This window comes from Coregonus clupeaformis, chromosome 14 (assembly GCF_020615455.1).
Source record: "Coregonus clupeaformis isolate EN_2021a chromosome 14, ASM2061545v1, whole genome shotgun sequence".
Lineage (NCBI taxonomy): Eukaryota > Metazoa > Chordata > Actinopteri > Salmoniformes > Salmonidae > Coregonus > Coregonus clupeaformis.
This window is the reverse complement of record NC_059205.1, coordinates 25,941,684-25,964,224: the sequence shown is the minus strand read 5'-3', so window position 1 is coordinate 25,964,224 and position 22,541 is coordinate 25,941,684. Positions and strand designations below refer to the sequence as shown.

The window sequence follows — 22,541 nt, the reverse complement described above, 5'->3', positions numbered from 1 at the left end:
AACAGGTTTTTAGAAATGTTTGCATATGTATTAAAAATAAAAAACAGATACCTTATTTACATAAGTATTCAGACCCTTTGCTATGAGACTTGAAATTGAGCTCCGGTCCATCCTGTTTCCATTGATCACCCTTGAGATGTTTCTACAACTTGATTGGAGTCCACCTTTGGTAAATTCAATTGATTCGACATGATTTGGAAAAGCACACACCTGTCTATATAAGGTCCCACAGTTGACAGTGCATGTCAGAGCAAAAACCAAGCCATGGGGTCAAAGGAATTGTCCATAGAGCTCAGAGACAGGATTGTGTCGAGGCACAGATCTGGGGAAGGGTACCAACAAATGTCTGCAGCATTGAAGGTTCCCAAGAACACAGTGGCCTCCATCATAGTTTGGAACCACCAAGACTCTTCCTAGAGCTGGCCGCCCAGCCAAACCTGAGCAATCAGGGGAGAAGGGTATTGGTCAGGGAGGCGACCAAGAACCTGCTGGTCACTCTGACAGAGCTCTACAGTTCTTCTGGAGATGGGAGAACCTTCCAAAAGGACAACGAACTCTGCAGCACTCCACCAATCAGGCCTTTATGGTAGAGTGGCCAGACGGAAGCCACTCCTCAATAAAAGGCACACCACAGCCCGCTTGGAGATTGCCAAAAGGCACCTGAAGACTCTCAGACCATGGTCTGATGAAACCAAGATTGAACTCTTTGGCCTGAATGCCAAGTGTCCCTTCTGGAGGAAACCTGTCACCATCCCTACAGTGAAACATGGTGGTGGCAGCATCATGCTGTGGGGATGTTTTTCAGTGGCAGGGACTGGGAGACTAGTCAGGATTGAGGCAAAGATGAATGGAGCAAAGTACAGAGAGATCCTAGATGAAAACCTGCTCAGGACCTCAAGACTGGGGCGAAGGTTCACCTTCCAACAGGACAACGACCCTAAGCACACAGCCAAGACAACGCAGGAGTGGCTTCGGGACATGTCTCGGAATGTCCTTGAGTGGCCCAGCCAGAGCCCGGACTTGAACCCGATCGAACATCTCTGGAGAGACCTGAAAATAGCTGTGCAGCCACGCTCCCCATCCAACCTGACAGAGCTTGAGAGGATCTGCAGAGAAGAATTGGAGAAACCCCAAATACAGGTGTGCCAAGCTGGTAGCGTCATACCCAAGAAGACTCTAGGCTGTGATCGCTGCCAAACGTTTGCCCACTGACAAAGAAATGATCAGTCTATCATTTTTATGGTAGGTTTATTTGAACAGTGAGAGACAGAATAACAACAACAAAAAATCCAGGAAAACGCATGTCAAAAATGTTATAAATTAAGCAATCAATCAATCAGATTCCAAACTCTCCACCATGGCCAAGACCAAAGAGCTCTCCAAGGATGTCAGGGACAAGATTGTAGACCTACACAAGGCTGGAAATGGCTACAAGACCATTGCCAAGCAGCTTGGTGAGAAGGTGACAACAGTTGGTGCGATTATTCGCAAATGTAAGAAAAAATAAATAACTGTCAATCTCCCTCGGCCTGGGGCTCCATGCAAGAACTCACCTCGTGAAGGTGCAACGATCATGAGAACGGTGAGGAATCAGCCCAGAACTACACGGGAGGATCTTGTCAATGATCTCAAGGCAGCTGGGACCATAGTCACCAAGAAAACAATTGGTAACACACTACGCCGTGAAGGACTGAAATCCTGCAGCGCCCGCAAGGTCCCCCTGCTCAAGAAAGCACATATACAGGGCCGTCTGAAGTTTGCCAATGAACATCTGAATGATTCAGAGGAGAACTGGGTGAAAGTGTTGTGGTCAGATGAGACCAAGATCGAGCTCTTCGGCATCAACTCAACTCGCCGTGTTTGGAGGAGGAGGAATGCTGTCTATGGAGGTGGAAACATTATGCTTTGGGGGTGTTTTTCTGCTAAGGGGACAGGACAACTTCACCGCATCAAAGGGATGATGGATGGGGCCATGTACCGTCAAATCTTGGGTGAGAACCTCCTTCCCTCAGCCAGGGCATTGAAAATGGGTCGTGGATGGGTATTCCAACATGACAATGACCCAAAACACACGGCCAAGGCAACAAAGGAGTGGCTCAAGAAGAAGCACATTAAGGTCCTGGAGTGGCCTAGCCAGTCTCCAGACCTTAATCCCATCGAAAATCTGTGGAGGGAGCTGAAGGTTCGAGTTGCCAAACGTCAGCCTCGAAACCTTAATGACTTGGAGAAGATCTGCAAAGAGGAGTGGGACAAAATCCCTCCTGAGATGTGTGCAAACCTGGTGGCCAACTACAAGAAACGTCTGACCTCTGTGATTGCCAACAAGGGTTTTGCCACCAAGTACTAAGTCATGTTTTGCAGAGGGGTCTAATACTTATTTCCCTCATTAAAATGCAAATCAATTTATAACATTTTTGACATGTGTTTTTCTGGATTTTGTTGTTGTTATTTTGTCTCTCACTGTTCAAATAAACCTACCATTAAAATTATAGACTGATCATGTCTTTGTCAGGTGGGCAAACGTACAAAATCAGCAGGGGATCAAATACTTTTTTTCCCTCACTGTAAATGTCATATTTCCTTTTTTTATTTGTAAAATCCTGTTTTTGCTTTGGCATTATGGGGTATTGTGTGCAGATTGATGAGGAAAAAAGCAATTTTAGAATAAGGCTGTAACCTAACAAAATTTGGAAAATGTCAACGGGTCTGAATACTTTCCAAAGGCACTGTAAATGCCTTTTTATAAACAGTGCCACTGAACCAACACACAACTGAGTGTAGTGCGTAATAGCATCCTTATACTGTTATCTGAATTATATAAGCTGCCTCATCAATATCCACCTTATTCCCTACATAGTGCACTACTTTTGAGCGGGGCTGCCATTTCGGATGCAGACATAGTATATTACGAAGTGTAAATTAGTTATTTAGTAAGGATCTATTACAGTATGGATCTGTAGAAGAGTGAGTGAATGGCTGATGAAAAGTGACTTCCCTTGATAACATTGAAATTGAACTATAAGGGTCCCTAGTCATGAATCTGAAATAACTGACATCATATAGTGTATGTCATTACATACGTTGACATAAGGTTTTTTAGGTGTGTCGTACGCTTTCCTAGGTCTTTCATCTGTTGACATAAGCTGTTTAAAAGCTCTCATAGGTGTATTAAAAGTTGACATTAGCTGTCGTAAGTTCTCTTACATTTACATTTTAGTCATTTAGCAGACACTCTTATCCAGAGCGACTTACAGTTAGTGCATACATTTTCATACTGGCCCCCCGTGGGAATCGAACCCACAACCCTGGCGTTGCAAGGGGCCTGTTATAACCTCTCATTGGTATATCATTATGTTAATATAAGCTGTGGTGTTAGTTGTTCAGGTTACCCCAGACAGACCGGCAGAGACAGACAGAATGACGACATTGCTCTAACAAGGAAGGGGTCTGTTCAGAAAGGAGCAATGTTATAGGGTAGCAATGTATTGTGCAGAACCGATAGGATTGCCTGTCGTATAGATTTCGGAATTGGGTCTGCTCTATTCATACATTTCAATCTGCAAACATTCTGAACGATTATCCAGAGTTAATTCGCAAAGACGGTAAAACAATAACTTACTGAGATCTTATATTATTATTATTATTATCTTGATTATGGTCTTGGGACTATGCAACTTTGTCTCCGTGATGTTCATTACCAGCGGTTCACTAGTCACTGGACCGCTGTACTCCCGCTAGCTAGCTGTCGTCATGATGGCTGTTGTTTCTTCCTAGATGGACAAATTCATTTGTATCATAGCCTTGTTCTCCAATCCATCCACACTCACCTCAAAGTCACCGACTGTTGTCACTCCCACTTTACGTTGTATGTTTGTTTGTTTTGTTAGTTGGTTGGTATGTGTGTTTCTGTACAGTGTTCCAGGGGCTGTGTGTGTGTTCAGGTACTGTTGTAAATTGGTCTATTTAGCAGATATTGTATTTCAAAAAGGTACATTACATTATAATGGCAAGCTGGTGATGCCACAACATGCGCAGTTTTTCACACACCCTCCCAAAGGTCTGTATGTGAGTAGGAAGCAAAGCAAAGTATCGACTGTTTCTGGAGTACATTTCTAATACGGAAAGAAGGCTCTTTAGTTGTACATATGATTGTGGCAGATAAACAACTGGTATACTTTATCAGTAGCTCATCCAGTATCTCTATAGGTTAAAATAATTGGTTGTTTTGTTTTATAGATTTTTCCACTGTTGGCCTTTGTTAGATAATCATCACTAATTCCATGTTTTGTTGCTAATCATGCCACATGTGATTTGCTGAATTGGCACCTTATTATTGATATTAACGTACATATTTGAGTTAGTTCATTAAGGCTTGTCATCTAGCTCACAATTGATGCTTTTGTTGTCATGGAGATAGTAATATGCAATTTGTTTTTTGTTTTGTTTTTCCATTGAGACTTTCTTAATCACTGAAACCTGTACAATTTAGAGTTTCCTGTAGTAATACAAACTGGAATGATGTTCCTCAAGAAATGTAAAAGTAGGCCTAGCTAACTAACAACAAAATGACACAGAACTGACACCATTCCCACTGGTGTGATATGTTGCTTTCAGACTGAGCAATATGTTGAAGAATGTTAGCCTGTATGTCAGTCTGTTTGTGCCAACTCCCTGTCACTCATTGAAGAATGTGTGAGCTGATAGCAAAATGTCCTGGGTTTTAATCTCTTTTTCCCTCTGTATTGTGAATCCAATTGGAAAGCCAATGTTGTCAGGTAGATATCGGTCAGAAGGCGAACTCTTTGAATGATTCGTATTTATTATGACACTTACTTGGATCTGATTGAACTTGTATGATTTTGTTGTTTTTTATTAGTTGGAAGTTGGTTTATTTGAAACCAACGCATATATATTTTTGACGTTATTATGTGTATCATCAAAAAATGTGCAAGTGATCAAAATCAATTGTGTTGATTATTTGAAGAATGCTATTTGTGAAATCTTAGCATTAAATTACAACTTGATGTCAGGAATGAAAAGCACTTTGTGGAATCAATGTTGTAAATGTGTGGTAAAATTGCCATCACACAAAAACATAAAAATAAATCATTCTGGTAAACTATTTCTAAAACAGGTGAATAGGTAAATTAAATTCACATGGTTTGAACCAAGTTCCAAGAGTTTGTTTTCTTTATATACAGTTCCTTCAGAAAGTATTCACACCCCTTGACTTTTTATGAAAAATTAAACACTATCTTGATTAGATAAGTATTCAACTGCCTGAGTCAATACATGTTAGAATCACCTTTGGCAGTGATTACAGCTGTGAGTCTTTCTGGGTAAGTCTCTAAGAGCTTCGCACACCTGGCTTATACAATATTTGCCCATTATTCTTTTAAAGTCTTCAAGCTTTGTCAAGTTGTTTCTTGATCATTCCTAGACAGCCATTTTCAAGTATTGCCATAGATTTTCAAGCAGATTTTAAATGAAATCTGTAACTAGGCCACTCAGGAACATTAAATGTCATCATGGTAAGCAACTCCAGGGTATATTTGGCCTTGTTTTACGTAATTGTCCTTCTGCAAAAGATGCAGGTGCTGATGAGAGGGAACGGGCAAGACTATTATAGTCTCTATTATATAGACTTAGCCTAAGTAATTGAGAATAGGCAGTGCTTGCTGCCACTGGGTGTGCTCTTGTTTTGGAGAGCTTGTTCCATCTGCAGGTCTTGACAAGGAAATATTGTCAGCAGACCACTTGGCGTTTCTACATCGGCTGTTTTTTTTGTGGGTATCTGTACTTTACTATTTATATTTGTGTCGACTTTTACTTCACTACATTTTCAAAAGAAAATGTATACTTTTACTCCGATACATTTCCCCTGACACCTTCGTTACTCGCTACAAAATCCAATCAATCTGAAGCTGGAAGAAAGAAAACGGATCATGTTGCAAAAAAGATGCAAGCAACTTTGGCGAGTCGGAGCACTCGTGGAGGAACTTGTTTTGCGAGGCAGCAGGCAACGACATGCAAGCAGAGTTGATACAACCCTCATCAGTTTGGGCAAATCCAAGGGTCCTAAAGCGTTAACCCCACCCACCTGGAGCATGTCACTTGCAAAACAGTCATCCACTCAGCAGCACTTTGCCCAATCAAGTCCGAAATCGTACAATCATGTCCGACATCGCTCTACCACCCACCTTATGAGGATGAACATCCTTGGGTTGGCTGAATCGAAAATAAATGTTTTATTTTCTCGGAATGAAGTATTCATCCTACCAGATGAAATGGCTTAGCTAGTTAGCTTGCCATTTTATTCCTTGTGTTAGTTGATAAAGTTGTTCTTCTTACCTAGCTAATTACTGTAGACTTAAGGTATTATTGACGTAACCTACTATCTAGATCAATCAACATCGTTTTTTTCTCATTGTAATATTAAATGGTGGTCACAAACTCTCACTTAACTAATGTTGTTTATAGCTTTAACATTAGGATCCTATACCTTAAGTGTTTGTTGATGGTAGTTATCAAGCTAAGTAACATGTCTTTCTCTTTTCCTTTTCTTCTTATTTCAGAGAAAGCATGTACACCATCTTAAGAAGTATGGAGAACTGACAGCAAACACACTGAAGAGAAAACATGTCCCTGACACTCCCTCCACTATCAGGCAGAGCACATTACTGAAGATGGTGTCTCAAAAATCCATCGACAAAGCTGTGGTGAAGTATGTGGTCTAAGGGCTCCAAACATTCGCTGTTGTAGAACAAGAACCGTTTAGAGAGTTTGTCCAGGATCTGCAGCTTAACTCAAATATCATATCAAGGCCCACACTGTGCTCCAGGATTGATGAAGCGTCCAAAGAAATTAAGAAGGTGGTGACAGGCCATGAGAGGAGTTGACCACATCGGTACCACCACCGACTGCTGGTCTGCAAGAAGACGGAGCTTCGTTGATGTTACAGCCCATTGGATAGACCCTGACAGTCTCAACAGATGCTCTTCAGCCCTGGCCTGTAAACGGTTGAGGCTTGCACACCTTTGATTTGTTGGCAGGAACCCTAAATGACATCCATTCTGAGTTTGAAATCCGGGGTAAGATTGTGAGAACAACAACAGACAATGGCTCTAACTTCTTGAAAGCTTTCCATCTGGAGAAGATGAAAACAATGAGGCAGTCGAAGCAATGGGTGGTGAAGCAGCTTAGCCAGGACAGGAAGATGGTGAAGAGGATCAAGAGGAGAGTGAAGAAGTGGAGTTTGTTGATGTGGCAACGATCCTGAATGAAGATGATGGTTTCGAGAACCAACATCCAGTGAGGCTTACAAAAAAGTGGCCCGTTCAACATTTGGCAAGTGCCTAGCACTTTGGAACAAATGCAGAAGATCCACACTTGCAGCCGAAACGGTTGAAAATGCTTGCGAACTCCAGCTGCTGCGCCCGAATGCTACAAGGTGGAACTCCTGGTTCATGGCTGTAGAAAGACTCCTGAGGATCATCAAAGACAAAGGAGAGGCAGCCGTCAGAGTTCTCTGCACAGACTTCGAGGTTCCAATGTAAGTAAGGATTATGTATTATTTTGTCATAATTTAAGGTCTTGAATATTGTCTAAATCTGTTGCAGTGTTTCCTGACCCTTTGCTTGGGGACTATTAACTGTTTCACATATTGTAGCCATACACTATCATTGATCAACTACTTTTTTTTTTTTTCTCAGGTTCAATCCATCTGAACTCACCTTCCACAGAGTATGCTGCCACCATGAGCCCAGTCACAAAGGCCATGAACATCCTGCAGGCTGAAACCAATGTCCAGATTGGGTGGCTACTTCCAACTATCTACTGATCACAAAACTTGACCAAATCAAGTTGTCCCTGAAGTACTGTAAGCCTCTTGTAGATGTGCTACAACTGGGACTGAAGAAGAGCTTCAGCCACATGTTTCAACACCCTGAGCACAACAACGTGGACAAAGGATGACGCCACCATCAGAATGGGTAAGACAACGTGGTTAATTAACAATATTTTATTATTCATTAACAACTGTGTATAGTGTACATTTTGACACCTCATAGATTTGAGAACCACCCATTCAAACTACAACCCTGACTTTGTGGTTCAGTCCAATGGGTAGCCTACTTAGCGCTGTTGCTTGGTTTATATAGATTGGGGATGGATTAATGTAGGCTCACATGATTTCTATTGTCATCTCCCTTGTATTTCAGAAATGGACTACAACAAGGACCACCTGGAAGAACCTTTGCTGCAGCTAGGTGATGGTACCAGTTCATCAGATGAGGAGGACTTCTTCTCTGCCATGAAGACGTCTTAAGCACAAGAAAGCTCCAAACAGCTGGACGGATACCTGGCCTGTTCAGCAGATCATATGGAGTCCTTCCCGGCAGTCTGTAAGCTGTCTCTGAGGCTAAACACACCCTTACCTGCCTCAGCTGCCTGTGAAAGGCTGTTCAGCATTGCAAGACTTGTTTTCAGCCCCAGGAGAGCAAGGCTGGATTCCAGAAACGTTGAAAACCAGCTTTGATTGAAGATGTACTGCAAAAGTAATGACAGCTTAATGCTAGCAAGCCCAAAGATAGGGATGCCTAATGTGTTTTGTTAATTTATGTGTAAAATTCACAAGTTATAGGTGTCCTTGAACAAAGGCATGACCTAACACACTGATTTATAATACAGTTCCATCAGTGGCGATGGCCTCATATTCCTACAGTGAGGTTGTTTGCAGTTCATGTATGTACTTTTGATGAGCTCATCATCTACATTTTTAAAAAATGTATAGGGTTATATTATAGGATGTTTTTTCTAAAGCAAAGTGACTGTGATTGTAAGTGCTTATATTTCCAGGCTATATTCCTTCATTAAGGCATAATTCTATTTTGTCTATAAGAGATGTATTTTGAAGTGTTGCCTATTTGAGAATCCACCTTTTTGTTTTATCTGAGCATTATTGCATCCATAAGACTGTTACCTTTCAGGAAAAACTCAAGCTCAAACCAAATAAAAGGTCTGGCTGTTTTGCTTTTTGGATTTACTGCTCTTCCATTTCATACTTTTATTTTTGATACTTAAGTACATTTACCTTATGGCTATTACTTTTGATACTTAGGTACATTTAATATCAGGTACTTTAAGACTTTTACTGAAGTAGTATTCTAATGGGGGACTTGCACTTTTACTTGAGTCATTTTCCAGTAAGGTATCTTTACTTTTACTCAAGTATGGCTTTTGGGTACGTTTTTTCCACTACTAAAATTAGGCCTACCTCAAACTTTGGCGTGAGTGAGCTTAAGTAGCCTTTAAGTCAAGCGGGACAGATGCACAATGTCAATAGATGGTAGATGGGGCGCAACTTTCACTGGGGACAAGGCAAAGCTTCTAGAAGGCTGGTTGGACCAGCACTGGAGAGTTGAGCATAGTTCAGTGTGAATGTGTTGCGCTCTTTCACTGAGTTGTGCAAGCAGAGCAGAAACTGGCTACTCTTTAGTTGACTGATGTAGCTGGCAAGGTAATTGCTGTTTAATTTAACAGAAAGAAACGAAACTAGTGTTTATTCGCAGTGCTGAGCTAGTGTTGTAACTGACATGTAACGTTAGCTAATGTTTCATTTCCTCTCGACTGAGATTAATGAATTAGCTACGCTAGCTAGTAGCTACCACAGCCAGGTCAGCTCTAGCTATCTGTCAGATAGTAATAATAGCCACCTCATCGCTATCTAATAGCAGTTGTTTGTATGGAATGTTTTGTAGTCTGTTTTGTCCCGTTTCAACAGAAGTACATGATCTTGGCTAGCTTTCGACAGTTGATGTACCGTTAGATAGAGAGAGCTGGCCAAAAGGTGGCTAATATTAGCTAATCTTTTTGCCTCAATCACACTAGACCTGAATCAAACGATGAAACCATCAGCACTTTTCAGTGCAATGTGAGTTTTTATTAGTCAATATGGCAATGTAACGTTATTGATCTGTCAGTTTCCCTAGCTAATTCCCAAATTTTCACACTGACACAGTAATCAACTGTTATGTTACAGGCTTCACTGTCATGGTGAAAAAAAAGATTGCCGTTTTGAAACTGCAATAAAAGTGCAGTAACTGCAGTCGACTGTGGTATTTTGGACACAGTAATTGCAGAATAACTGCAGTTATACTGCACTCTGACTGCAATCTTTTTTCGTAAGGGAGGTATGCGCAGGACCGATTTCTTCATCCCCCTTCCGCTCACATCTGCAGCTTTTCATACCTCACTCAACCAGCACAGCTGGCTTTCTGGCTGACTCCCACCCGAAGTCCCGAAATGTTATTTTAGGCGTATGTGACGCAGCTCACTTGCCAGCCATGGTCCCAGCAACTTTGCGCCCTATAGGCAATATCAAATGCATAAAAATAAGGTAAGAAATAGTTTAAATTACCAGAGATTCTCACGTGGCCCTTATATTAGGCTATCTGTATTACTGGGCTATATCAGCCAATATGCTAGCTGTAGTTTGAAGAGAGCACAGGAGAGACTTGCACTTTCTCTTGAGCTATTTTTTATAGCCTACCGTTTGGGAGTGGGAAGATTTTCAGACGGAGAAATGTGGGTGATCAATATGTAGGCATATTTCTAGGCAATGTAGTAAACTATAGCCTAATCATAGGCCTATTTAGGAAGTACATTTCCTTGGAAAGATTACTGCCCCGTGCTTCTCAGTCCATGAATAGGCTATAGCCTGCTCTATTTAATTGAGACCACACACGCACCTGATCTCGCAGGTATGACTACTGAACTGGAAGCAGCAAGAATGATGACAGCGACACTTGCTACGTTTTACATAGGCCTATAGGATATAGCCTACCTTTTAGGAGGACGATTTGCAGGCAGAGTCAAATTAATGGGTAATCAATACGTATTGAAAATGAGAAGGCGCAACGCTCGCTCACCATAGTAGCTTAACCTATTTGCGGGTTGTGCCTTTTCCTTTTCAATCATGATTCCATTTTTTGATTGCACTTCGACTCACGTTGGTTGAGCGCCCTCCACATCTTTCCATTATAAATAGCCAATTTAATTAGACACTACTAAACTAGAATCTATTCAAGTTAATTTAATATTTCAATTAACTGCCAAGTGATTCTCAGCCCTTGTATGCAGCCTACTCTATTTCAATGAGACCACACATACTAGGCACACTTGAACTTGTGTGAATAATGCGAAAAATATGTGATTACTACAATAGGTAGGCTAACGCATACAAAGCAGAAAGAGGACCTTTCCAAATAATCTGTGGGACAACACAAATATTTTCATCCAGTCTGTCTGACCGCCCACAGCATGAAAAATGCAGAGCACGCGCAATGATCTGTCGGGTCAGGCGGAAATGCAGCCCTCTACTCAGTACACAACACTATGCTCATCATGTCTTAGCAGGATCAGATGGGGACAGGGGTCCCAGCAGAGTCAGACAGTCAGGGAAGACCAGTCTACGGACCTCAGGTGAATTTTGCAGTATATTACCAATATCAACTATCTTGAATTGATGGGTAGACCTACAGTAGCTACAAGACATCAGTTTAAGCTTAAATCTACATTTTGGGATCTGGGAATAATGGTCAGTTTAATTATTGAACGGTTGATTCTATTATTGGATAATATAATGTATAAATGTACGCCAAGGTAATTCTTTGTAATCTTAGGAGGATCAGATGATGACAGCGGTCTCAGCACTGTCAGGCAGCCAGGGAAGACCTGTGAAGGAGCTGAGGTGAATTTTTACATATATAACCCTTTATTCTGTCTGTGCCGCAAACACTGGACAAGCCAGATGCTATTTTAAGGCAGTCTGACAAACCTCCAAAGTTGATTTCCAAACTGTATTAAGGGTTGACAGAGGCTTTTCCCGATGACACAAAACATGTAAAACAAAAATGTGAGGAAGAAAAAACTTTTAGTGATAGGTCTAATGCTTTAATATTTAATAATTTCTGTCCTCCGAATTCATATTCATTATATAAATATGCTCTTTTAATTTTGTCTGGCTTGCCGTTCCAAATAAAATTGAATATTTTTTTCTCATATAATTTAAAAAACTGTTCGCTAGGCGTAGGCAAGACCATAAGCAAATAGGTAAACTGTGATAATACTAATGAGTTAATCAGGGTGATTTTTCCACAAATTGACAGGTATTTTCCTTTCCATGGTAGTAAGATCTTATCTATTTTTGCTAATTTTCTATTAAAATTTATTGAAGTGAGATCATTTATTTCCTTTGGGATATGTATTCCGAGTATATCCACATCACCATCAGACCATTTTATTGGTAAACTACATGGTAATGTAAAAATTGTATTTTTAGTGATCCAATACGTAATATAGTACATTTGTCATAATTTGGTTGTAATCCAGAGAGGTTAGAAAATGTATCTAGATCCTCTATGAGGCTGTGGAGGGATTCTAGTTGTGGATTTAAAAAAAAACATGAATCATCAGCGTACAATGCCACCTTTGTTTTTAAGGTCTTTATTTCTAATCCTCTGATATTATTATTAGATCTGATTTTAATCGCTAACATCTCGATGGCCACAATAAATAGATATGCCGATAGTGGACAACCTTGTTTCACTCCTCTTGACAGTTTAAAACTTTCTGAGAAATAGCCATTATTTACTATTTTACACCTAGGGTTACTATACATGATTTTGACCCATTTTATAAGAGATTCTCCAAAATTGAAATGCTCCAGGCATTTATATATAAACCCCAGTCGAACTTTATCAAATGCCTTTTCGAAGTCTGCTATGAATAGCAGGCCTGGTTTCCCATATTTTCCATAGTGTTCTAATGTTTCCAATACTTGCCTTATATTATCTCCAATGTATCTTCCATGTAAAAAACCTGTCTGATTAGAATGAATAATATCCGGCAATACCTTTTTTAATTCTATGCGCTATACATTTTGCTAGGATTTTTGCATCACAACACTGAAGTGTAAGGGGCCTCCAATTTTGTAAATGGACTGGATCTTTATATTTTCCACTTGTATCCTGTTTCAGTAATAATGAGATCAGTCCTTCTTCTTGAGTGTCAGATAATCTACCATTTACATAGGAGTGGTTAAAACATGCTAATAACGGTCCTCTTAGTATATCAAAAAAGGTTTGGTATACCTCGACTGGTATGCCATCCAACCCTGGAGTTTTCCCAGACTTAAAGTCTTTAATTGCATCCAGAAGTTCCTCCTCTGTAATTTCACCTTCACATGAGTCTTTCTGTGTGGCTGTTAATTTGACATTATCAATAGAAAAAAAATCTCTACAATTAGCTTCAGTTAGAGGAGATGGAGGCGACTGAAAAGAAAACATATGCTTAAAGTACTTTGTTTCTTCCTTCAAAATGTCATTTGGTGAATCATGGGTGACTCCGTCAATTGTAACCAGTTTCATTAAGTTCTTTTTGGTAGCATTCCTATGTTGAAGATTAAAAAGAATTTTGTGCATTTTTCCCCATATTCCATCCAGTTTGCTTTATTTTTATAATATGTTACACTTGATCTTTCTTGAATAAATTTCTCCATTTCTTTTTGTTTTTCCTCTAATTTATTCTGAGCCTCTATGTTACAGTTTTTATTGCCATCTATCTGTTCTGTTAGACTTTCTATTTCCTTTCTTAGTATAAACTCTTTTGACCTAAATTGCTTTTGTTTTCGAGATGAGTACTGAATTGCATGGCCTCTAAAGGCACATTTAAAGGTGTCCCATACAATAAAATGCTTGTTCATTTCTGACCTTCCCTGGGAAATGTTATCAAGCCGAGTAGTATGAACTGTCCATGAACGACTCTCAATATGATAGGCCTATTTACACTTCATTGATAAAGCTGGTCAAATAAAGGCATTTGTTTGGCTATTAGTCAACTGCGTAAAGAGTTGAAGAGATCATGTTTCAGTCGATCTCTGTTCAAATTTAAAACAGGAATAGAGCGAATTCACGGTCGGTCACACACATCTGGATATGAAATCATTTGGAACTTTGCGCAAAATGTTGGGAATAATTAAATCCAAACATCAACAGTGACTACAATTGCGCACGATAATTTTGACAAAACTCGATAAAAGTTTAGCCGTAATAAAGTTTCCATAGACAATTGGAGGTTCAAACAACAAGTCTCGCAACATTGTAATAAAATGCATTGGAAAAAAAAATGTGAGGAAGACCTGGTAGAAGCTATTGATGATGATGATGATGATGAATGGAAAGAGATACACTACATGACCGAAAGTATGTGGACAACTGCTCAACAAGCATCTCATTCCAAAATCATGGGCATTAATATTGAATTGGTCCCCCATTTGCTGCTATAACAGCCTCCACTCTTCTGGGACGCCTTTCCACTAGATGTTGGAACATTGCTGCGGGGACTTGCTTCCATTCAACCACAGTATTGGTGAGGTCGGGCACTGATGTTGGGAGATTAGGCCTGGCTTGTAGTCGGCGTTCCAATTCATCCCAAAGGTGTTCGATGGGGTTGACGTCAGGGCTCTGTGCAGACCAGTCAAGTTCTTCCACACCGATCTCGACAAACCATTTCTGTATGGAGCTCGCTTTTGCACGGGGGCATTGTCATGCTGAAACAGGAAAGGGCCTTCCCCAAACTGTTGCGACAAAGTTGGAAGCACAGAATCGTCTAGAATGTAATTGTATGCTCTAACGTACGCTCTAAGGGGCCTAGCCCGAACCATTATTCCTCCTCCACCAAACTTTACAGTTGGCATTATCCATTAGAGCAGCTAGTGTTTTCCTGGCATCCACCAAACCCAGATTCGTCCGTCGGACTGCCAGATGGTGAAGCGTGATTCATCACTCCACAGAACGCGTTTCCACTGCTCCAGAGTCCAATGGCGGCGAGCTTTACAGCACTCCAGCTGACGCTTGGCATTGCGCATGGTGATCTTAGGCTTGTGTGGGCTGCTCGGCCATGGAAACCCATTTAATGAAGCTCCCGACGAACAGTTATTGTGCTGACATTGCTTCCAGAGGCAGTTTGGAACTCGGTAGTGAGTGTTGCAACCGAGGACAGACGATTTGTACACGCTACATCACTCGACGGTCCCGTTCTGTGAGCTTGTGTGGTAAAAGCACCATGGATAGGTTGTTTAAAGTTGCCATTACGCACAGATTTTTGTTCCCCCTTATTCTGAACTTCCCTTTCATCATATAGGCCTAGCTGCTAGACACTCTAAGCTACTGTAGTAGGCTATGCAGCATAACGTTGTAGCGAATTCATTGTAGCGAATTCAGAGGACTGACTCTTCGCAGTCAGTGACAGTGTAGTGCCAAGAGTTTTTTGGTAGCGCTTATAATGCACCATGCTGTTAGAAGGGTGTATGCCTATAGTCTGAAGTTGCAGGGAGAAGCTTGGTGTGTGTGTGTGTGTGTGTGTTTGTTGTGTGTGTGTGTGTGTGTGTGTGTGCAGTTACGCATGTTAGGCTATACGTGCTGTGTGGACTAATGGAAATACATTTTAGAATGTTATATTACTAAACAGGCTCAAAAGTACATCTAGTACTTCGAAGTACATCGAAGCAAATCTATCACAAACTGTAAGCACTTCAATCAAAGATGTCTTGAGCACTGCAATTTGGTGAGGTACAGTACCTTTTCTGAGAATGTTACATGAAGTTGTTCACAACAGCCATCAGAGGACAATGAAGAAGGCATGTGCCCATAGCAGCTGGCACCTTTACTCCCTCTAATTTTTTGCCTCCAAGTGTCCATTTTAGTATCACCTGATTCTTGGATGTGAAAATGGCAAAACATAAGATTCTGGTGTATTAATTGAACTATTGAAATACTGTTTTTCGAAGATTAAATAAACCCATACAGTGGGGAAAAAAAGTATTTAGTCAGCCACCAATTGTGCAAGTTCTCCCACTTAAAAAGATGAGAGAGGCCTGTAATTTTCATCATAGGTACACGTCAACTATGACAGACAAATTGCGAAAAAAATATCCAGAAAATCACATTGTAGGATTTTTAATGAATTTATTTGCAAATTATGGTGGAAAATAAGTATTTGGTCCCCTACAAACAAGCAAGATTTCTGGCTCTCACAGACCTGTAACTTCTTCTTTAAGAGGCTCCTCTGCCCTCCACTCGTTACCTGTATTAATGGCACCTGTTTGAACTTGTTATCAGTATAAAAGACACCTGTCCACAACCTCAAACAGTCACACTCCAAACTCCACTATGGCCAAGACCAAAGAGCTGTCAAAGGACACCAGAAACAAAATTGTAGACCTGCACCAGGCTGGGAAGACTGAATCTGCAATAGGTAAGCAGCTTGGTTTGAAGAAATCAACTGTGGGAGCAATTATTAGGAAATGGAAGACATACAAGACCACTGATAATCTCCCTCGATCTGGGGCTCCACGCAAGATCTCACCCCGTGGGGTCAAAATGATCACAAGAACGGTGAGCAAAAATCCCAGAACCACACAGGGGGACCTAGTGAATGACCAGCAGAGAGCTGGGACCAAAGTAACAAAGCCTACCATCAGTAACACACTACGCCGCCAGGGACTCAAATCCTGCAGTGCCAGACGTGTCCCCCTGCTTAAGCCAGTACATGTCCAGGCCCGTCTGAAGTTTGCTAGAGTGCATTTGGATGATCCAGAAGAGGATTGGGAGAATGTCATATGGTCAAATGAAACCAAAATATAACTTTTTGGTAAAAACTCAACTCGTCGTGTTTGGAGGAGAAAGAATGCTGAGTTGCACCCAAAGAACACCATACCTACTGTGAAGTATGGGGGTAGAAACATCATGCTTTGGGGCTGTTTTTCTGCAAAGGGACCAGGACGACTGATCCGTGTAAAGGAAAGAATGAATGGGGCCATGTATCGTGAGATTTTGAGTGAAAACCTCCTTCCATCAGCAAGGGCATTGAAGATGAAACGTGGCTGGGTCTTTCAGCATGACAATGATCCCAAACACACCGCCCGGGCAACGAAGGAGTGGCTTCGTAAGAAGCATTTCAAGGTCCTGGAGTGGCCTAGCCAGTCTCCAGATCTCAACCCCATAGAAAATCTTTGGAGGGAGTTGAAAGTCTGTGTTGCCCAGCGACAGCCCCAAAACATCACTGCTCTAGAGGAGATCTGCATGGAGGAATGGGACAAAATACCAGCAACAGTGTGTGAAAACCTTGTGAAGACTTACAGAAAACTTTGACCTGTGTCATTGCCAACAAAGGGTATATAACAAAGTATTGAGAAACTTTTGTTATTGACCAAATACTTATTTTCCACCATAATTTGCAAATAAATTCATAAAAAATCCTACAATGTGATTTTCTGGATTTTTTCCCCTCATTTTGTCTGTCATAGTTGACGTGTACCTATGATGAAAATTACAGGCCTCTCTCATCTTTTTAAGTGGGAGAACTTGCACAATTGGTGGCTGACTAAATAATTTTTTCCCCCACTGTATACAGGGGGTACCGGTACCGAGTCAATGTGCGGGGGCACTGGTTAGTCGAGGTAATTGGGGTAATATGTACATGTAGGTAGAGTTATTAAAGTGACTATGCATAGATAATAAACAGAGAGTAGCAGCAGCGTAAAAGAGGGGCAATGCAAATAGTCTGGGTAGCCATTTGATTAGATGTTCAGGAGTCTTATGGCTTGGGGGTAGAAGCTGTTGAGAAGCCTCTTGGACCTAGACTTGGTGCTCCGGTACCGCTTGCCGTGCAGTAGCAGAGAGAACAGTCTATGATTAGGGTGGCTGGAGTCTTTGACAATTTTTAGGGCCTTCCTCTGACACCGCCTGGTATAGAGGTCCTGGATGGCAGGAAGCTTAGCCCCAGTGATATACTGGGCCGTACGCACTACCCTCTGTAGTGCCTTGCGGTCGGAGGCCGAGCAGTTGCCATACCAGGCAGTGATGCAACCAATCAGGATGCTCTCGATGGTGCAGCTGTTGAACCTTTTGAGGATCTGAGGACCCAATGCCAAATCTTTTCAGTCTCCTTAGGGGGAATAGGTTTTGTCCTGCCCTCTTCACTGTCTTGATGTGCTTGGACAATGTTAGTTTGTTGGTGATGTGGACACCAAGGAACTTGAAGCTCTCAACCTGCTCCACTACAGCCCCATCGATGAGAATGGGGGCGTGCTCGGTCCTCTTCTTTTTCCTGTAGTCCACAATCATCTCCTTTGTCTTGATCACTTGAGGGAGAAGTTGTTGTCCTGACACCACATGGCCAGGTCTCTGACCTCCTCCCTATAGGCTGTCTCGTCGTTGTCGGTGATCAGGCTTACCACTGTTGTGTCATCTGCAAACTTAGTGATGGTGTTGGAGTCATGCCTGGCCATGCAGTCATGAGTGAACAGGGAGTACAGGAGGGGACTGAGCACGCACCCCTGAGGGGCCCCCGTGTTGAGGATCAGCGTGGCAGATGTGTTGTTACCTACCCTTACCACCTGGGGGAGGCCCGTCAGGAAGTCCAGGATCCAGTTGCAGAGGGAGGTGTTTAGTCCCAGGGTCCTTAGCTTAGTGATGAGCTTTGAGGGCACTATGGTGTTGAACGCTGAGCTGTAGTCAATGAATAGCATTCTCACATAGGTGTTCCTTTGGTTTCAGTGTTACTTGCCTCGAAGCGAGCATAGAAGTAATTTAGCTCATCTGGTAGGCTCGTGTCACTGGGCAGCTCGCGGCTGTGCTTCCCTTTGTAGTCTGTAATAGTTTGCAAGCCCTGCCACAACCAACGAGCGTCGGAGCCGGTGTAGTACAAATCGATCTTAGTCCTGTATTGACGCTTTGCCTGTTTGATGGTTCGTCGGAGGGCATAGCGGGATTTCTTATAAGCTTACGGGTTAGAGTCCCGCTCCTTGAAAGCGGCAGCTCTACCCTTTAGCTCAATGTGGATGTTGCCTGTAATCCATGGCTTCTGGTTGGGGTATGTACGTACGGTCACTGTGGGGACGACGTCATCGATGCACTTATTGATGAAGCCAGTGACTGATGTGGTGTACTCCTCAATGCCATCGGAAGAATCCCGGAACATATTCCAGTCTGTGCTAGCAAAACAGTCCTGTAGCTTAGCATCTGCTTCATCTGACCACTTTTTTATTGACCGAGTCACTGGTGCTTCCTGCTTTAGTTTTTGCTTGTAAGCAGGAATCAGGAGGATATAATTATGGTCAGATTTTCCAAATGGAGGGCGAGGGAGAGCTTTGTACGCGTCTCTGTGTGTGGAGTAAAGGTGGTCTAGAGTTTTTTTCCCTCTGGTTGCACATTTAACATGCTGGTAGAAATGAGGTAAAACGGATTTAAGTTTCCCTGCATTAAAGTCCCCGGCCACTAGGAGCGCCTCCTCTGGATGAGCGTTTTCCTGTTTGCTTCTGGCCGTAAACAGTTCATTGAGTGCGGTCTTAGTGCCAGCATCGGTTTGTGGTGGTAAATAGACAGCTACGAAGAATATAGACGAAAACTCTCTTGGTAGATAGTGTGGTCTACAGCTTATCATGAGATACTCTACCTCAGGCGAGCAACACCTCAAGACTTCCTTAGATATCGTGCACCAGCTGTTTACAAATATACATAGACCGCCAACCCTTGTCTTACCAGAGGCTGCTGTTCTATCCTGCCGATACAGTGTAAAACCCGCCAGCTGTATGTTATTCATGTCATCGTTCAGCCACGACTCGGTGAAACATAAGATATTACAGTTAATATCCAGTTGGTAGGATATTCGTGCCTGTAGTTCGTCCATTTTATTATCAAGCAATTGTAAATTGGCCAATAGTATCTATTGCAAAGGCAGATTAGCCACTCGTAGCCGGCTCCTTGCCAAGCACCCCAATCTCCTTCCGCGATATCTCCTTTTCTTTCTACTGCGAATGACGGGGATGAGGGCCCTGTCGGGTGTTTGGAGCAAATCCCTCTCGTCCGACTCATAAAATAAAAATTATTCGTCCAGTTCAAGGTGCGTAATCGCTGTTTTGATGTCCAGAAGCTCTTTTCAGTCATAAGAGACGATAGCAGCTACATTATGTACAAAATAAGTTACAAACAATGCGAAAAAACTAAATAGCACGGTTGGTTAAGAGTCCATAAAACGGCAGCCATCCACTCCGGTGCCATCACTATGATAACAATACTTTAGTATTTGGTATTATGACTAATACTGTGGTACTCAATGGTCCAACCTGATCTCGCCTGCCTTCAATCATTCAGGACATGTATTTCCATTGTTAGAGCAGTCACTCGGCTATCTTGTCAATATAATAGATAATCTTTGTCTTACCTGAGACCTTTTCTGAAGATTTACAGTATGAAATCTATCACACCCCCTTTGAATCAGCTATTGTTTTCTCGAAGGAGAAAAGCATGCAAAAATGTAAAAACAATATGCTACTTATCCTTTTATCTATAAAATGTATTGCACAACTAGCTACATTTGTTTTTATCACTTTATAAATGTAATTATGTGATTCCACCCTGTTAACATAATTTGCCTGATGATGCACGATTGGAGAAGGAGAGGGCGCGTTCTAGCAGATAACGTTTGTCAAGTTTTTGACCATCGTTCGTCACCGCCTTTCAAGGTTTGTTGCATCATGGGGATAGAAATTGTCTACATGTCAACTGCATGAACTTTACAAAAAGTATATGATCAAAGGTCATGAAGTTTTGACTTTAGCTGACTACAAGTTTCTGCAATTGGTCTTCAATTTCATCCTGCAGCCAACACCTGCATTGTGGGAGGCTCGATTGTCATCCACTCATTAGGGTGTTTTTATTTGATGCACACGATCGTGACCAAAGAGATGACTGAAACAGGAACCAACTTTGCCACGATTCATACAGTGGATACAAATGAATGTGATATTTAAGAGTCTATCTCACTAATTGATTATACAATGTACACACATATGATTCCAGTTTGTGAGTGTGTGGGGTTTGTTTATTTCGACATTATAAAGGAAAACGTTTATAAACGATGTTGATCTGAACCTTGCTGTTGGAAAACCACATTAGTGCCGACTTTTGGCTGTTGCAGATGCATCTCCCCCGACTTCACTCTTTGACTTTCGTCAACAGTCGGTTGCTTTAGCCTTACAACTCAAACGTGCCCAGAGTCTCATTTCATACAAGCGCATTTTCGGCCACTTTTATGCCCCATGTACTCTAGCACGCGCTGCCACTAGGATAAACACTGCTTCCCATTCATTTTCAATGGAAGGAAAGCAGAGAGGGCAGGGGACCGTTGGGCGGTGCGAACGTGGCATGGGAGGCGGTGAAAAAGTTAAGCATTTCCCAACTTTATGGAAATCCTCAGTGGCGACCGCTGGGCGAAGACCAATCATATCGAGTGGTTCCCATGACGAATTTGACGCTATGCGACCCATCGCTGGAGACTTTCTTCAGCAAAGTTAGTAAATGTAGAGACAAAGAATTATGCATATTTTTTTGTCATAAAGTTAATTTCCCAAAAATCGCTATTTAGCAAGCTAGCTGACTAGCTAACATTAGCCAGCTAGCTAACTAGCTTTATGGGTGTTGTGACATGAGTATGAAATTATAATTTGTGTTGTTTAATGTTTTAGGGACTCCTGAGAAAACCAGCAAACCAGGCTGTCATCTTGTGAAACAGTGGATGTAAAGAATCCAGCTAGCTAAAGCATTTACTGCAAATTGAATGTACAATTTTGTAAGCTTGCCTTGCTGATATTTCCAATGCAATGCAGCGGAAGTAACGTAGCTAGCTAGCTAATTATTTTCTTGCTTATTGTGTAGTGCAGGATAAAAATACCTGTATACCTATGGATGTGTAGCTAGCTATGTAGCCGATCTGTGAATGGACCCTAAAACGTTTGGTATAAGTATTAGTTCAGAACCTAGCTATGAACCTCAGCTATCATAGTCTGTTGTATCGACTTCAAAACAGTCTGAATGACATTAATGAAGCCTATGGATTGAGTAGAATATAATATAACTTTATTGTGCCAAGGATGCAAGTCATATATACATGTAGTTATTACCAAGCATGAGATCCCCACATTCCAGCCTGTACATTGAATATATTCACTAATCATGTACTCTACCTTGGCAAATAAATGTGCGTCAAACTCCATTCTTTGAATGATACTGTGTCTGCATGTATGTATTACAATTATACACTTCAACAGTGTTTACCAATGCTGGTCCTGGGACATCAATGGTTACACATTGTAACTATGCAATAGACCAGAAACATGATTTAAGTAGTTAAAGGCTGATTTGTAATTCATATATACAGAAACAGAATTTAAAAAACAGTACAATACACTTCCTATGCATCATGTAAATATTCTAAAACCGGTTCATCTCAATATCTAACTCCCTTCATCTGCATTGATCTGAGGACACAGGATAGGTGTAGTATTTAATCAAATTAGTCTTAATTTCAACCAGTAGAGAATGTGAAACGCTTTATTGAAAGAAGTTAATTATCCAAGTGTTATTTTACATTTTACATTTTTGTCATTTAGCAGACGCTCTTATCCAGAGCGACTTACAGTT

The 22,541-nt window shown here is 41.5% G+C and overlaps 2 long non-coding RNA genes across 3 annotated transcripts; both read left to right on the top strand.

The window, feature by feature from the left end:
- Positions 1-5,511: 5,511 nt before the first annotated feature.
- Positions 5,512-9,043, top strand: LOC121581596. Its single transcript, XR_006003234.2, has 3 exons — positions 5,512-7,552; positions 7,713-7,991; positions 8,220-9,043. It is a non-coding gene; the product is annotated as an uncharacterized LOC121581596 (long non-coding RNA).
- Positions 9,044-9,442: 399 nt separating this feature from the next.
- On the top strand, positions 9,443-22,100 carry LOC121581595. Of its 2 annotated transcripts, none has more exons than XR_006003232.1 (4): positions 9,443-9,517; positions 11,413-11,481; positions 11,682-11,749; positions 21,587-22,100. It is a non-coding gene; the product is annotated as an uncharacterized LOC121581595 (long non-coding RNA). The 2 variants fall into 2 exon arrangements; XR_006003233.1 differs by having other exon boundaries at positions 9,446-9,517; positions 11,416-11,481.
- The last annotated feature ends 441 nt before the right edge of the window (positions 22,101-22,541 follow it).